Source organism: Leopardus geoffroyi, chromosome D4 (assembly GCF_018350155.1).
Source record: "Leopardus geoffroyi isolate Oge1 chromosome D4, O.geoffroyi_Oge1_pat1.0, whole genome shotgun sequence".
NCBI classification, from domain to species: domain Eukaryota; kingdom Metazoa; phylum Chordata; class Mammalia; order Carnivora; family Felidae; genus Leopardus; species Leopardus geoffroyi.
Window position 1 is genome coordinate 61,658,916 of NC_059342.1, and position 12,681 is coordinate 61,671,596.

The 12,681-nt window shown below is 46.7% G+C and overlaps 1 long non-coding RNA gene across 1 annotated transcript in view; it reads right to left on the bottom strand.

Moving 5' to 3' along the window:
• LOC123593304 overlaps positions 1-12,681 on the bottom strand; it is a 536,358-nt gene that overhangs the window by 15,960 nt on the left and 507,717 nt on the right. Inside the window, exon 5 of the long non-coding RNA XR_006710246.1 lies at positions 650-717. This is a non-coding gene — a long non-coding RNA (uncharacterized LOC123593304). The remainder of the gene's footprint in view (positions 1-649; positions 718-12,681) is intronic.

The window sequence follows — 12,681 nt, forward strand, 5'->3', positions numbered from 1 at the left end:
GGATCAGCTTGCCATCTCACAGGTGCTGCCCCTTCCTCACACCCATTGATGAGGGACCACAACCCCCTTTCCCTTCCTGTGCGCACAAGGCATCTACGCATGTGTCGCAGACTCTACAGAAGGCTTGAAGAAACAGAGGTTTGCATCATCGTATTGCTTATTCCCCCCTCTTTTTCCAGCACTCTTCTTTCTGTAGGGTTCATCCCAGAAATTCCCTCTCACCTCAAAACACAGAATAACTTAGCTCATCAATTCTCTATCATTTAGGAATTATGTTTTGCTTCAACACAGACTTGTGAAACAATGTCTTAAATATGGTTTAAAATTTTCTCCTGTGTAAAAGAACTTTGGGGATAGGCATCCTAGGGCTGGTGTGGTAGTGTAATAATCTCATCAATGTCCTAACTTCTTGTCTTTCTATTGTGCTATCCTTAGCACAAACCAACCATCTTCAATCGAGATCACCTTAGGACCGCAAAATGGCTGCTGCAGCACCAGTCATTACATCCATGTTTCAGGTAGAAGAAGACGAAAGATCAGCAAGTAACCTATCAACTTAGCCCCATTTTCAGGAAGTGTTTCCAGCAGTCTTATCTGTAGTTTATTCCTTTATTCCATGGACCAGAGTTGGTCATATGGCCACTCTTACCTGGAAGGGAGGTTGGGAAATCTAATTTTTCAGCCAGGCGCATTGCTACCTCCAACAAAATCAGGGCCCTGTGTAAGTAAGAAGAGAGGAATAAATTTTGGGTAGGCAAACCAGCAATGTCGGCCCAACTCAGTTCTGGACCTCCCTTTGCATAGCCAATGACTCATTGCATCAAAGCTAAGAGACCATCACGCTGCCGAAGGGAGGGAGCTGGAGTGAAAGAACTGGTTGGATCTTTCATCTGCTGTCTTCACTAACCATCTCTGAAAGTGATAGGAGCGGGAAGAGATTAATTTATTTCTTTACTCAGCTCCCTACCCCCTTATGAAACTGACCACCCTGCTTGGAACGGAAGTTACAGTTGCCTTTATTTTCCTGCTGCGTCACCCAGGGATTCTCCTGACAACCGGAAGTCAGATATGAGAAAGCATGTTACCTCCTGTAGATTCAATTCAGTGACAGAAATGATGGTTGATCATTATTCTGAGTGTTGCCACGTCTGCTAAAGCTGCCCGCTCAGCTGAAGAAAAGGGTTTTCTGAGAGAGCAAGAGCCAGAGCCAAAGGGCAAAGAAGTCCAAGGGGTAGGACGGAGGCAGTGGGGAGAGAGAGAGAAGAGGGGAGAGAAGAGGGAGGGGGGAAGAGTAGAGGCTCTTTTAACATCCAAAGCAGAACAAATATGTATTGATAAGACTGATGTCCATGAGTGACCCAAAGGTACATACGATGGCCTGGGAGCCGGCATCAGACTTTATTCCAGTGTCTCTCACTATTTAAAAATATCTCCCTCCAGCCAAAGCATAAGAGACTCTTAAAAACTGAGAACAAACTGAGGGTTGATGGGGGGTGGGTGGGAGGGGAGGGTGGGTGATGGGTATTGAGGGGGGCACCTTTTGGGATGAGCACTGGGTGTTGTATGGAAACCAAGTTGACAATAAATTTCGTATTAAAAAAAATAAAAATAAAAATATCTCCCTCATTTCAAAGCAATATACGTATATTGAAGACCATGTGAAACATTATGAAAAAGCACAAGAAAGTGTTTTTAAAAACTGCTTTACTGATGTATAGTCAACATACCAGAAACCGTCCATATTTTTAAAAGCTAATTTATATTTATTTATTTATTTATTTAGGAGGGAGAAAAATCTTATATTTTTTATTTTTTATTTTTTTTTAATATGAAATTTATTGTCAAATTGGTTTCCATACAACACCCAGTGCTTATCCCAACAGGTGCCCTTCTCAATACCCATCACCCACCCTCCCCTCCCTCCCACCCTCCATCAACCCTCAGTTTATTCTCAGTTTTTAAGAGTCTCTTATGGCTTGCCTCCTTCCCCCTCTAAAAGGCAACCGGAATGGGAAAGGATATTTGCAAATGACATATCGGACAAAGGGCTAGTATCCAAAATCTATAAAGAGCTCACCAAACTCCACACCCGAAAAACAAATAACCCAGTGAAGAAATGGGCAGAAAACATGAATAGACACTTCTCTAAAGAAGACATCCGGATGGCCAACAGGCACATGAAAAGATGCTCAATGTCGCTCTTCATCAGGGAAATACAAATCAAAACCACACTCAGGTATCACCTCACGCCAGTCAGAGTGGCCAAAATGAACAAATCAGGAGACTATAGATGCTGGAGAGGATGTGGAGAAACGGGAACCCTCTTGCACTGTTGGTGGGAATGCAAATTGGTGCAGCCACTCTGGAAAGCAGTGTGGAGGTTCCTCAGAAAATTAAAAATAGATCTACCCTATTTATTTTATTTTAGAGAGAATGAGTGAGCAGGGGAGAGGCAGAGAGAGGGCGGGGGACAGAGGATCCAAAGCAAGCTCTGCACTGACAGCATCCTGATGTGGGGCTTGAACTCACGAACTGTGAGATCATGACCTGAGCCGAAGCCAGACCCTTAACTGACGGAGCCACCCAGGCGTTCCGGAAACTGTACATATTTAAAGTGTATAATTTGATACATTTTGACATAAGGATACCCCCATGAAACCATCGCTATGATCAGCATAACAAATCCATCACCCCCAAAACTTCCCGCATCTCCTTCCCTCATGCCCCTGCCTGGCCACCGGCCACCCCACCAGGAATCCCTGGTCTGCTTTCTGTCACTAGAGATTACTTTGCATTTTCTTAACTTTCATGCAAATGTATACCACACATGTGCTCTTTTTTGCCTGGCTTCTTTCGCTCAGCATAATAATGAGAAAGAAAAAGCCACAAACCCAACTTACAGAGAAGTAGAATTGATAATATAACGTAGAACTTCAGGATTGAGAACAATTAATGTTTAGTCATATTTGCTTCAACTTTCCTTCTTTTTTTTTTTTGTCATGTCATTTATACAGAGATAAGTTTTTAAAACTTGTACATTTTAACGCACAATTATAAAGCAAACCGCTGTGTAACCACCACCCCTGTCAAGAAGTGGAGCATTGCACGCACCCCGTGTCTCCTCCGGACAGCTACGCCTCCCTCCCCATTGCAGGTCATCACTAACCTCACTTTCGGGAAAGTCAATTTCTTGCTTTTCATTTTGGTTTTATGACCTAAGTCTCTGTCCCAGTAGGGCAGAGTTGAGTCACCTGTTTGTGAATTTTGTATGAATGAGATCATCCCGCACATCTCCTGTGACTTGCATTTTCTCCCGTTCTGTTTGTGAGATTAGCCCCGTTGTGCAAGGTGGCTACGGTTTGCTCATTTGAGTTGCTGCGGAATATTCGGTTGTATGAATACAGCACTGTGGGCCCGGCCCACACCGGCGAGAAAACTTTTAAATGTAATCAGTTTGGCCTTATGTTGGCACCGAAGCCTGGCAGTCAGCAGACAGTCATCCAGCAGCAAGCAAAACGTCCCCCATCCTGCTGCCAGTCCCCCAACCCCCACCCTGTGTCCAGAGAAGCTTAACCATAAATATTCATATATGCAAATTGCAACTATTTACAACAATAGCTTCTGCCTGACAGAGTATTCTTCCAAAGAAGCAAGCACAAAGTCTTTTTTTGTTTTTTTTTTTAAGAGACATTGAGAGGGAGAGAAAGTGTGAGGAAGTGGAGAGAGGCAGAAAGAGAGGGAGAGAGAGAGAGAGAGAGAGAGAGAGGGAGAGAATCTTAAACAGGCTCCACACCCAGCGCAGTCATGTGGGGCTCGATTTCACAATTCTGAGATTACGACCTGAGCCAAAATCAAGAATCCAACACTTGGGGCACTTGGGTGGCTCAGTCAGTCAAGAGTCTGACTTCAGCTCAAGTCATGATCTTGAGGTTCGTGAGTTTGACTCCCACGAGTTTGAGCCCTGCGATGGGCTCTGAGCTGACAGCTCAGAGCCTGGAGCCTGCTTCATTCAGATTCTGTGTCTTCTTCTCTCTCTCTCCCCCTCCCATGCTTGCTCTCTCTCTCTCTTAAAAATACATAAATATTAAAAAAAAATTTTTTAGGGGCGCCTGGGTGGCTCAGTCGGTTAAGCGACCGACTTCAGCTCAGGTCATGATCTCGCGGTCCGTGAGTTCGAGCCCCGCGTCGGGCTCTGTGCTGACAGCTCAGAGCCTGGAGCCTGTTTCAGATTCTGTGTCTCCCTCTCTCTGACCCTCCCCCGTTCATGCTCTGTCTCTCTCTGTCTCAAAAATAAATAAACGTTAAAAAAAAATAAAAAAAATGTTTTTTAAATAAAAGTAAAAAGTCCAATGCTTAACTGACAGCCATCCAGGCATCAGAAAGTCTTTTAAATAAAACCACGAACTTCATGTCATTGTGTCAGTCAGCTCCGGCTACTATAACGAAATACCACAGAAGGGGTGGGGGGGGCTTAGACAACAGAAATGTATTTTCTCAGTTTTGGAGGCTGGAAGTCTAAGATGAAAGTGTCGGCAAGTTTGGGATCTCCAGCAGCTTCTCTCCTCGGCTTGCCGATGGCTGACTTCTGGCCTCACAAGGTTGTCCCTCCTTTTCCTCACTGTTCCCCTCTGTGCCACTTTGTGTCCTGATTTCTTCATAAAGACCCCGGTCAGAGTGAGTTAGAGCCCACACTGTGAGCCCGTGGCCTCATTTTACCTTAAACACTGCTTTAAAGGCCCCGTTTCCAGATCCAGTCACATTCTCCCTCATGGGACTGGGGGTTAGGACTTTGATATATGAATTGGGGGGAGCAACTTCAGCCCACGACAGTCGTGTTCATCTTAAGACAGCTGGTTCTATTCTCAACGCCAGAAAGAGAAAGCAGGCCAAAGTTGGAGGATCTCTTTCGAAGGGCCGCTGACCCTATTTCCACTCTCTTCCTCAGGCCTTTACTCCACCTGGTTCACAGCACCTCAACACCATTGTTCTCAGGCTTCTTCAAAAGACGCTCTCACTATGAGTTATAAAGAAAGCACCAGAAGTCCAAACCTAGTTTCACGTTTCTTCATGTATCAGAAATAGTATAATAAGAGTCACTGAAGTTGGTCCTTGCAGTTTGAGACTTTTTTTTTAAGGGTTCAGTGCATTATTCAAGTTAAAAAATAATGATTTAGACCTCGTCCTGCCTGTAGCAGATGGACCCCATCGTCCCTCCTGAGCCTTCTGTCAAGAGGTTCTGTTTATCCTGTGATGGCCGGAGCATCTGCTGGAGTGAACGTTTACAAGCACGTTCTCACTGGTGAATGATTACGTCCTAATCACCACCCAGCGAAGTAATCTTAATCCCTGTTGTACCAAGGAGTTATCTGGAGAATGAAGAATGGGAGATTTTCAAGGTCACACAGCAGGAAAGTCACAAAAGCCAGTTTCCGTTTCTCAGTCTAACATGAATTCCACGATTGCCTTCTCCCAAGGGGAAGTCCATCATCAGTTTTCTGTTCAAATTGGGGTACCGTGGTGATAGTCATTGGAGGGGAGAGCAAGTGAAAACAGCATGATGACCCAGAGTGGTCAAGAGGAAAATGAGTTTATGAGGAGGCGGGAAGAGCAGGCAGAGTTGGGGAAGTATTTACGTTCCTCTGGGAGCAGGGCACACGTTTTGCTTTTCAGAATGACCCAGAAGGCACGCCGGGTCCCACTCACGCTTCCGTGGTTTCAAGGCTTCCTTTCTCTGTCATAATCCAAACTCATGGATTTTGTTTTTTCACACTTTGTACATCTAACAGTTTGTGATGAAAGTTTAGAGGATCCTTCTTTGGCGGGGGGGGGGGGGAATTTAAAAACTCTTCATTCAGGTTCTTACTTTCTTATAGAAAGAGCTGGGTTTTCCATTTTTTCTCAAGTGAGTATTGGCAACTGTGGTAGTTTAGATCAGGGGGCGACCTGTCAGCCTAATGCAGCCACTGCCTGTTTGTGCAAATAAAGGTTTATCAGAACACAGCCGTGTTCATTCATTTACATATTTTTATGGCTGCTTCCTTGCCTCAGGAATAGAGGTGAATACTGGTGACAGAGACTATGGTCCGCAAAGCTTAAAATAGCTAGTCTAACCCTTTATAGAAAAAGTTTGTCAATTCCTAAGCTTGACTATTATTCTCAAGTATTAGCTGCCCCTCTCTGGGGAAAGGTTGTCCTTCCCCTCACCACCAACTTTAGCATTGGTCGTGCTTTAGGTAATTAATGAAAGTGACATCAATCACCTCCAGGCAGAATCTTTAAGAGCCAGCACATGATACGCCATGTTCTTTCTTTTTCCTCTCCCTCATAAGACGAGCTGTGGTCCAGATACCAGCTGTTTCATCAGCCTTGAATGAAGATATGTAGGCAGCTGATCTTGATGGATATGTGCATTGCAATTTTTCTGCAAATCTAAAATTACTCCAAGGCCAAAAGCTTTAAAATATATTAAAAAAAAATAAGTGAGCTGCACACCGAAGATATACGTACTTGCTGTTTCAATTTGAAAACTGTAAGTGCTAAATACAATGCAGAATAAGGGCATTAATGGGAAAAACAGGTGAAATCTGAATAAAGTTGGTAGTTTCATTAATAGTAATGTTCCAGTGTTAATTTTGACAAACGCACTGCGGTTCTGTAAGACGTTAACGTCTGGGGAACCTGGGTGAAGGCATCCAATAAACCTCTGTACTCTCTTTGCAAGATGCTTTTAAAAATACAAAACATACAGACCCCCTAAAAACTTCAAGTAAGAGCAACACGGAGAGGACAAAGCCACCCTTAGCTGTAATCCAGCAGCCTTTGAGGGGCTGAAAGGGGAGGGTTGGAAGCTGGTACATCCTCACTTGGGCTTGTCCCCACAGTTCACTGACGTCCTTCTTATTTTTTAAAAGTTCTTTTTTCTCTGTGTGTTTCATTTGGAATAGGTTCTATTTCTATACTTTCAAGTTCACTGATTTTTTTTCTTCACCCATCACTTCACGCAATCCACATGTTTTTCACCTTAGACATTGTAGTTTTGATCTCTAGAAGACAGATTTGGGTCTCTTGTATATTCTCCCTGTTCACTTGACTCTTTGAACACCTGTTTAAGGTCCTTTTCTGGAGATTCTCACATACGTGTCCATTCTGAGTTGGTTTTGGTTTGGTTGATCAATTGGCTTCATTATTGGTCATGTTTTCCTGAGTTTTTGCAGGTCTGGTAAGCTTTGATGGGAAATCGGCATTGTACATTTTACTGTTGATGTTAGATATTTTGTATTCTTGCAAATTACAAGTATTGTTCTGGATGCAGTTAAGTACTTGGGAAACCGGGGTTTCCTTCTGTTCTTGTTGTTATGATTGGCTAGTCAGGTCTGGAGCTGTGCAGTCCAGGACTGCTTGCCCACTGCTGAGGCAAGACCCTCCTGAGTGCTTTGCCCCATGCCCTGTGAATTGTGAGTTTTTCAGTCTGATGGCTGGCTGTGGGCCCTGCTTCCAGCCTTGTGTGGGGCTTTAGGTTTTATCGCCTCTAATCCTTTCAGGTGGTTCCTTCTTCCATCTTAGGGAGTTTCTCCTCATGCATGTGTAATTGGCGGGTGCACCAAGGGCCCTGTGCAGGTTTCTGAGGTTCTATCTCTGAGTGACCTCTGTATTATAAGCTCTTGCTGCTTTGGTTCCCCCCTGGACTCTCAGCTCCATCCGCTCAACCCAGAGAGTCGGCCAATTCTGCCCCAGTTCCCTTCCTGTGCTATGGCCGGAGGACAATCATAAGATACTAAGTTGGGGCAACCACAGGGCTCGTCCCCTGTGCTTTGGGTCTCAGGTATGTTTGTCCTCTGCTGTGTGACCACCCGTGCTCTGAAAACCATTATTTTATGTATTTTTTCTTTCTCTTCCTTCCTTCCTTTCTTTTTTTCCTTCTTTTCTTGTTTTAGGTAGGAGGTAAATGGGTCCCTGTTGCTTCTCTTGGCTGGGAGCAGAAATCTCCATATTCTTTTTTGTGCCCTGTCTTTAAATGAGATGTACTTTGTTGGTCTGTTTATAGAGGTTTCTGCGGTGAGGGGAAAGAGGGACCAGGACAGCTCTCCTGGCTTCAAAGTGCAAGGGCTCCCTCTTCTTTTGTTACCACAGAGAACTCAAAATGTGGAACTACCCACTCTCCAGAGCTAAGCTTTCCGCCCCCAGTTGGTGTTCTTAGAGCTCTACCAGCCTTACCTTCCAAGGTGGACAGCACAAGTCTTACTAAGGAGTGAAGACGTAGTCTGAGTTGAAGAGGGAGCCATTTGTGAAATGGCAGGGCTGAAGGAGATGCCAGGGCAGATGCAGAGAGGAGCTGGAGGCAGAGGCCGAGGCCATACAGGTGAAGAAACCAAAGCTGGGGCCAAATACACACTACATGAGGGCCATGTTTAAGGGAAAGTCCACTCATTTACACGTTCCACGTCTAAGGCAGGGGCAGAATACAAGTTTGCCAAACAGAGGAACAGCCACGTATAAGAAAAGGCCCACACACAGCTGGGTAGGATGTTGAGCATTTGAGAAGAGCTTTGTGTCTGAAACACCTACATGACAGAGATGGCTTGGCTCCCCGCTGAAGATTAAGAGCTTCCTCTGCAGGCTTCCCAGAGAGTTGTCACCAGGGAGAGCATGCCTGCTCAGGGACGTGGTAGACATGTGACTTAGGCCCAGGCCCCGGAAGGTGAGAGGTGGTGACGTGTATCTCCCTCATGGGCTAATCAATTTTGCCCCATCCCTTGGACCGTGTGTGTGCATGCTGGATGACCTAATCACTGTCATGTGTTGGGTAATGCCCTGCCCCTCCTCGTGTTGGGGGCTTAACAATGGAGTCTGACTTCATTTCATAGGTGGGCAAACTGAGACCCACACAGAGACATGGGGCAGCCCAAGGTCACTATAAGTTGCAGAGTTGGGTTTTCCCACATTTCTTGACTCAAAGACTTCACAGAGGCCCCCTCCCACTCCTCACACCAATATGCACATTCGAGTGTCTTCACCTGCCTCTCTGTGAGTTGGTGGAAACCACAGAGTGGACCTGTGGGGAGACAAGCCCCCCATTACCCTTCAGCCATCACCCAGATGGATTGCACAGTGCAGGGGTGGTGACAGGGCAGAAGGCAGCTTCTCGCATACCCTCCCCTCCCCCCCTAGTCTGCTCCTGCTTTCATCTTTCGGGGGAATCCTTCTTGCCATCAGCTGGTGGCCTCATGGGGCAAATGCCTTGAGTCACTGTCGCCGCAACACTGGGAAGGTGACCACAGAGGGTGACCACAGGGCTGGGGAGCTGGGACTGTCTAGAAAGAAGTTTCCCTTTGAATGTCTATCTAGACGTTGCTCCTCATACATGTCCCGGATCCCGTCCGCCCTCCCCGAGCTCCTCACAGGTTGACTGTTCTAAGTTATGGTTGTGACCATGTCTCCGCGTGAGCCCACAGAGTGGTATGAAAACTCCCCAGGGGGCATTCAGGGAATGCATTCTCCAGCCCACTGTGGCCTCCCTTGTGTCTTACATGGAGGGACGCCTTTGCTCTTTGCAGACAGCACCAGTTGCTTTCAGACCTCTGTGCTTTTGTACGAACTGTTTCTTCTGTCTAGGATTTTGTCCTTAACCTGAACTGCTTGGAACACTCCCTCCTCATTCTTTTATTTTTAAAAATGACTTACTTAAAAAATTGTGGAAAAAAGATACATAACGTAAAATTTACCATTTTAGCCTTTTTTTTTTTTTTTTTTTTTTTTTTTTTTTAGCATTAAGCACATGCACATTGTTGTGCAGCCATCATCACCATCCATCTCCTGAACTCTTCCTCTTGTAAAACTGAAACTCTGGGGCGTCTGGGTGGCGCAGTCGGTTGAGCGTCCGACTTCAGCCAGGTCACGATCTTGCGGTCCTTGAGTTCGAGCCCCGCGTCGGGCTCTGGGCTGATGGCTCAGAGCCTGGAGCCTGTTTCTGATTCTGTGTCTCCCTCTCTCTCTGCCCCTCCCCCGTTCATGCTCTGTCTCTCTCTGTCCTAAAAATAAATAAACGTTGAAAAAAAAAAAAAACTGAAACTCTGTCCGCATTAAACGATGATTCCCCATCCCTTCCCCCTACAGCCCCCATTCTATTTCTGTCTCTACGAATTTGCCCACTCTACGCACCTTATAGGGGTGGAGTCATACAGTACTTGTCCTTTTTAGACTGACATTTCACTTAGCATAACGTCTTCAAGTTTCATCCATGTGATAGTATGTGTCAGAATTTCCCTCCTTTAAAAAAATATTTTTTAATGTTTATTCCTTTTTTGAGAGAGAGAGAGAGAGAGAGAGAGAGTGTGAGTGGAGGAGAAGCAGAGAGAGAGGGGCTTAAACTCACCAACCATGAGATCATGACCTAAACCAAGATCAAGAGCTGGACACTTAATTGACTGAGCCACCCAGGCGCCCCCAGGTTTACTCTCTCGTTCGTGGTGATAAGAGTCGCCCTTTCCTTACAAGATTGCTGGCTATGTTTAAAAAGGCGATACACATGAGTGCTCTGTGCAACCCCTGACACCACAAAGAACAGCAGGTGCACCTAGTACTTGCCCTATGAAGGCACCTGGTGGCCCCTAGAGATGTTTCTCCCTCACAGCTCAGGGGCCGGGTGAAGTCTGTCACCACCATGCTCTGAAAACATTTGTGGGCTGAGAACCGGACAGCACAGCACGACTGGATTTTCGTCCTGGTTCGAAATGGCGGTGTGACCTAGGGCAAGCTTCTTCCCCTCTCTGGGCCTGTTTTCTTTTCTAGACCACCAAGGCCTTGGACTAGAAGATGTTTGAGGTCCTTCGGCCCAGAGAAGCTGGGTGATCTGGGTAATGGGCAGGGTGTTACTTTCTGATGCTGTTGATTCTCTCCAAGGAAAGAGATCTCTTTCCGCTCCACTCTTTGCTGAGAGCTCTGCTGGTTTCTTAGGCAGGCCCCACAAGATGGCATGCTGGAGGCGGGTCTAGAGCTAGGGGTTCCGAGGCCAACAACGTCAGTTCCCCTTGCATGAGGTCAGGACCTGAGACTGGTGCCTCCCCGCTGAGTGCCCTGAAGACACCCCCAGGGAAATGCTGCCTGGATTACTTTCAGGGTTCTTGCCCCACCTGCCCTGGGCAGCTCAACCCATGTCCTCAGATCACAGGGAGAGTTCAGTATGTCCTGCTGTGACACATGGCCAGAGGGCAGTAAAACAAGCCCTCCTGGCGGGCAGGTGATCCTCATTGAGCTAGCCAGGCCTGACTCAGAGCCTTGACCTGCCAGCTCCTGAACCAGCTGCTCCCTGAGCCACACTAGGCAGACATCACACCATGGGGGAGGGGATCAGGCTGCAGGAAAGCGTGTCCCTTGCCCTGGGGCCAAGGAGGGGAATGCGATATCAGCCTGGTCCGACTGGCCTGAGAGAACAGCTGACTCTGCAGGGAAAGCTGAGATGAAGTCCTTAGTTCAAGACTGGCCTGTAGCCTCAGGACAGGGATTGCGATGGTCTGAACCCCTGCCAAGAAGAGAGCTATACTGGACCCTCTGAGGCCGAGCCCCTAATGCCACCTCCCACCTGACTGGGTTTGTCCTTCACTTGGTTCCTGCCCTTCTTCAGGGCCTTGCTTCCCCGTCTGGGGTGAATATGAAGGTATTATGAGAACAAGTTTTGTGGTGTCTTTACCTAAAATTTGGGGACCCTGTTCCTTCTGCCTTTAATGGAAATGTTACTCTGAAGGGTAAATCTATGCTGTGTAATTATGTGCTGCAGTGGACATTCTCTCTCTTCACCACAGACTCACCTGTCCTTACCATGTCCTATGTCTCAGCTGGTCCCTATTTTCCCATTTTCTAGAAGGAAAAATCCCTTCATGTTGGATTATAGGAAATGACAATCCGGACGTTTCAATGTATAGTTGAAGAGGTCTAGACTGACCAAGAAGGTCTAATTTCTAGTTCCAGCTCTACTGGTGGTGTCTTGAGCAATTCTCTTCCCCTTCTGGCCTCAGTTTCCCTCTTTGTAGTGTGAAGTGTTTCTTTCCGGTTTTGTCTCAAGGTCTCTAATTTCTCCTTGGAAATCCAACCTTTTTTCCCCACTTTGTCTCACAAATGGGTTTAATGGGAATGTCTGAGAAATGAAACATTTTGCTGGAGACCAGCTCAGGACAATGAAACCTCTAACCTCTACTGTGGAGGGCTGTTGGAGAACTGCTGCCCCCACTCTGTTTGCAGAAAAGGTAAGATATCCTGTTGCTATGGTGCCCCCCCCCCCACCAGTGGGGAGGTAAGTAGGGGCTTTTGGAGAATGTCTCTGAATGGAAGTCAGGTAGAAAAATGTGCTTGGTATGGGGCCATGCTGGGATTCTCTTCATGGAAGAGCCATAACTTATTTTTCCACGGACCTCGAGATTGTTTAAGGGGATTCCAGAAACTTCATGTGAGCAGTGAGGACCCGGCATCCTGGGGCTGCCGGCCAGTAAGGCGAGCTCTCTGTGTTGGCCGCCACCATGTGCTGACTGGGAGCTGGCCGCGGCCTCCGGGGGCCCTCATGGCATCCCAGGTCATGTGAGAGACTTATCAGAAAGCCAGTGCTCATCCGTCAAGCATTCGGGTGGAAACCTTTGCCACGGAGCTGTCAGCATGCCTGTATCAAATGGGTTCACCTGCCTGTGCCAGTGG